Below are 4,571 nucleotides of genomic sequence, written 5' to 3'. Positions count from 1 at the left end.
ATCGCTAGTGCTTTTGCCACTATTGTGTCGCGATACTCTACAGCCTCATTGGTAGACCATCAATTCAAAATGCAGATTTCATGAAAACAAAAGTTGTTTACCCTCCTAGGTGAGAGAATTTGCCCTCTAAGCTTGAAATTGTTTACTGGACACCCAGCCTACAAGCCAACAACTTAACAGTCTAACATGGCTAAATTTGTAATGTATGATCATTTATTGCTTATTTGTTTGCAAAGTCTTCTGGCCCAGAAAGAAAACCATGGTGGTTACGGATCATGGCTGAGGAGGAAAGGTACAGCTGGTAGAGTTGTGCAGTGAGTGAACTTCCTCCCAACACTGAGATGTGGTGGCAAAAGCTGTGGTAGCTAGCTTCCTTTACTAGCACACCACCTTCCAGTCCAAGATGCATAAAGTTTTTGGTGGCAACCCGGGGCTGGACAGCAGTCAAATGCATTGACCTTGGTATTAGAGAATTTGTCTCTGTTGTCTGTGAACAGAAAGAAGATGGACAACATTTTACAAGATAAACAACATTTTACACAGAAATCCATTGGCAATGATGAGATTAATACAGATTATCTGTACCTATTTGACATTTACTTTTTATGGGTCAAATTGGTATTGACACCATCTGTTCGCCATCCTGGTATGGGTAGACCTGGCCAGGTAGTCTTTCAAGTGTTGTGCACCTTGGCACCAATATGAGTGCAACCACCCTGTTTTCTGCATTTGATTACCTTAGATTCCTTTGTTTCCAATACAACCCTATTACCGTTTTCGGGTCAAATGGCATTTTAAATGGGAGTCGTAGGGGCACTAGCCTACTATTTTGATGCATGAATCAAAATCATGTATCAAAATAGTTCTGCCCCTACGACAATAGAGTTGACAATACAGTCAAGCTTAATGGTGGCGCTTCTGACTTATTATGCTGACTTATTATGCTTATTATGCTTTCAAACGAAAGTTTGACTCAGGTACATTCACAAAAAAAGACCCTAGGTTGCATTTTGGCTTGAGTTATGCTTTTAAGAGTAATGGGGCAAGGTCCTGGATGAAGAATATTTACCTTTACTGCTGATTATTTGAGGCGTTCAGACATCTCGGTTTCAAAACTGTCCAGGAACACCTGTAAAAACATAGTTAGGCTACAGATTAAAACTAGGTAAATTACAAACACTACCATGAAATGAACTTGAATGCTCTGTCAAACACCTAATTAAAAAAAAATCTAAATCTATCGTGATAAAACCAAGGCATAATATCAATCATGTAGCCTAAGCTTCATAGCAATAACTTAGTAGAACACCAGGTTTAATTCCCCCTCTAATATCAATGGTGGAAAAAAAACGTTCTACTTCATAAAATGCATGTAATTTGTCCTGTAGACTCATTTAAAAAGATGTCTCCACGATTAAAGAAAAAAACAGCTACAATGTCATTAGCATGCCTAATGAATGTGAAGTGTGACTAGCCTAGCACCATCCTCCTTTCTGTGAGGTAGCCTACACCACACATAATATTAAAGAACATTGGTGAACTTTAGGCAAACGTTGCTTAATAAAGAACACACTTTCTTCCATCATAGTTTGTCTAACGTTAGTGCTAGCCAACGCTTGTCAATAATCCCACAAACACAAAGCAGGCTAATGTAGTTTTCTTCTTGATAGGGATCTGGGTCGACGTGTATGATAACGTTAGCTAAATTAGCTTACGTGATCTGGCATTGCTAGCTTGTACTACATTAGCAAGGATAAAAACAAACTCTTGAAAGATTGCTAAGCCATCAATTTAACTTCTCCAAAGACTACCGAAGGTCATAAAGAGTAAGCTACATCAGAATAATTTAACAATATGCTTTGGGACTCACCTGATAACGAATAACTTGGCACTTTAGATCCAACTGGCTTCAGCCCTTGTTATCTCATATGAAGAGCCCTTCTGGCTCTGTAGGACCAACGTCTCTGGCATAACTAGAATTTATGGTATCTTTAATTTGGACAAACCTGTAACCTTATACGGACCGTAAACGTGTGCATTTTCTGGTCTCTACAGTCCATCTGTCTTGCAAATAAAGTTAATGTTTGCTCACACCACGTTTTGCTCAAAAGGTGCACAGATCCGCCCACTTCATTTCAAATTCAAACAGCCATGTTATTGGTCAACTGGACTGCCTATACATTTAACTGTGTTGCCTATAAATTTAACAAAATGCCACATTCATCATATTACAACTCTAAGTATTAGCAATTTAATCCACTTAAACTAAATAAACTTCTTTACCATTTAAAATACACTAACAACAAAGTACACTTTTAAAAGTACATTACAAAAACACTTTGAATATTGCACAATAAGTATATTTAATTTTAGTACACTGAAGTTGAACTTAATAACATCTACTTTGAAGTATACTTTCTAAAAGTACACATTAAACATACTTTACATAAAGTACAACAAGTGTAAGCATACTTGCTTTATACTTCATATACTTTAATTATATTTCTAACACACTAAAGTATACTACTTTTTTACCTGGGATGTCACCAGTTAGGGCACCAAAATGGCCAGCAGCGGCACTGTGTAGCCTATCTTGACATGTCTTTAAGTTTTGGGTTACAATATACAGGTAGTGGGCTCTCTGTTGATTTTAATGAGTAGGCCTAAGCCTAAAGTTACAGCATTTCTAGCACAATTGACCAGACTTCGACTTTTTGTCTGCTTTTAACAAAATTATGGCTATGATTGTTCCTTGTATTGCATCATGAGCCATCACTGCGCCTATTGCATTCTACTGTTGTTTGCCTTAAGCCTAGCTCAGTCATTATGTTATACCACATCGCCCTCTAGTAGAAGTGCAATGAGCTGCATTGAGCATAATAAACTGCATTTAGAATTCCAAATCCATATGTCTAGATATTTTGGTAAAAGTAACTTAAAAGTAATACAATAGTAGTGTAATGCCTTACAATGCAGAGGCAGTAATATTATAATGTAACAAATTACTTTCAAATGACAGTAATAAGTAATACATAATACATTACGATTTTAAAGTAACTTGCCCAACACTGATTGCAAGTAGGCTAGCATATGTCAGCAACATGTTGAAGTTCGTTGAGTTTGAACGAGCATGTAAGCAACCATACAGAGCAGAAGGACAGTGAGCAGGTGGTGGAGCCTAGTTGAGGCTACATGATAAGAACTCAGTGGTGGAGCAGGTAGGCTACTGTATGTGTGACATGCCATGCCATGCTGACGATGATGATTATGATGACTTATTAATTGCGATAATGATATGGTAATGATAACCGTAAGTAAGGCCGTGTTGTGATTATAATAACAAATAGCGCAACTTAAATGTTCTAAATGAATGATTTGCAAACCCGGACAGCAAAAGACTGTCAAATCGATGTTAATTGTTGGTCAGATTGATCAGTTTCCGACAGACGCCCAAAATTCAACATCGATGGCATGAGTGGTGGTTGGTCTCTCAAAGTAGAGCGTAGAAAGGGTTCTATCTTGGAAGGGTTATCATGGTAAAGATGGGCTAAAAGACTGTAGACTGACGGAAATGTAGGCTACAAAACATAAAGTCAAATTCATGCACAAGCCAACTAATATACAGTAACATATGATAGGCTACTGGAAGACATCAAAGATAACTAGAAATGCAATTCCAAGGAATTACCAGTGCATGAAAATGCTAAAGTTGTGATGTAAAATATCATGTATAGTTAAAACAGATAATACAGAGATGGTTACTACAGTGATGCTAGGATAGACATGGTGGTTGCATAGCTTAATAAAAGTTGATAGTTTAAAAGTAGACTGTTTAAAAGCTGAATGTAGATAGTTTAAAAGTTGTTGATAGGCAGCTAGTTTAATAGATAGTTTAATGATAGTTTAATAGATAGTTTAAAAGTAGACTGTTTAAAAGTTGAAGGTAAATAGTTAAAAAGCTGTTGACAGACTGGAAGTTTAATGAATGTTGATATTCAAATAGTTTAATGGCTGTGTATAGGTAGATATTTGACGATAACTGAAAGTTGGAATGGCTCTAATGTTTGCTAGCAGTTATGCTAAGATTTTTAACTATGCTAACCATATTACTTAGCTAATGTTTTATAGCAGTGTTAGCAATGCTAACATGCTAACCATGTTACTTAGCTAACGTTTTCTAGTAGTTTTGCTAAAACTATGCTAGCAATGCTACTTAGCTAACTTAACTAATGTTTTCTAGCAGTTTTGCTAAACATGCTAACTATGTTAACCATGTGACTTAGCTAACCTAGCTTATCATTTTTAGTAGTTATGCTAACTATGCTAACTAGCATGCTAACAATGTTAACATCCTAACTATGCTAATTATGTGACTTAGCTAACCTAACTAATCATTTTTAGTAGTTATGCTAACTATGCTAACTAGCATGTTAACATGTTAACTATGCTGACCTTGTGACTTAGCTAACCTAGCTAATCATTTTTAGCAGTTATGCTAAAACTAACATGCTAACAATGCTAACTATGCTAACCATGTTACTTAGCTAATCATTTTTAGCAGTTTTGCTAAA

General features: G+C 36.3%; 1 long non-coding RNA gene across 1 annotated transcript; it reads right to left on the bottom strand.

Moving 5' to 3' along the window:
• Window positions 1-399: 399 nt before the first annotated feature.
• Window positions 400-2,074, bottom strand: LOC125284625. Its single transcript, XR_007191902.1, has 3 exons — window positions 1,871-2,074; window positions 1,070-1,129; window positions 400-487 (listed from the first exon to the last, which is right to left on the bottom strand). It is a non-coding gene; the product is annotated as an uncharacterized LOC125284625 (long non-coding RNA).
• Window positions 2,075-4,571: the final 2,497 nt, after the last annotated feature.

The sequence above is a fragment of the Alosa alosa genome, chromosome 19 (genome assembly GCF_017589495.1).
Source record: "Alosa alosa isolate M-15738 ecotype Scorff River chromosome 19, AALO_Geno_1.1, whole genome shotgun sequence".
Classification (NCBI taxonomy): Eukaryota; Metazoa; Chordata; class Actinopteri; order Clupeiformes; family Clupeidae; genus Alosa; species Alosa alosa.
The sequence above is the reverse complement of the archived record's forward strand: the minus strand, read 5'-3'. Positions and strand labels throughout refer to the sequence as shown.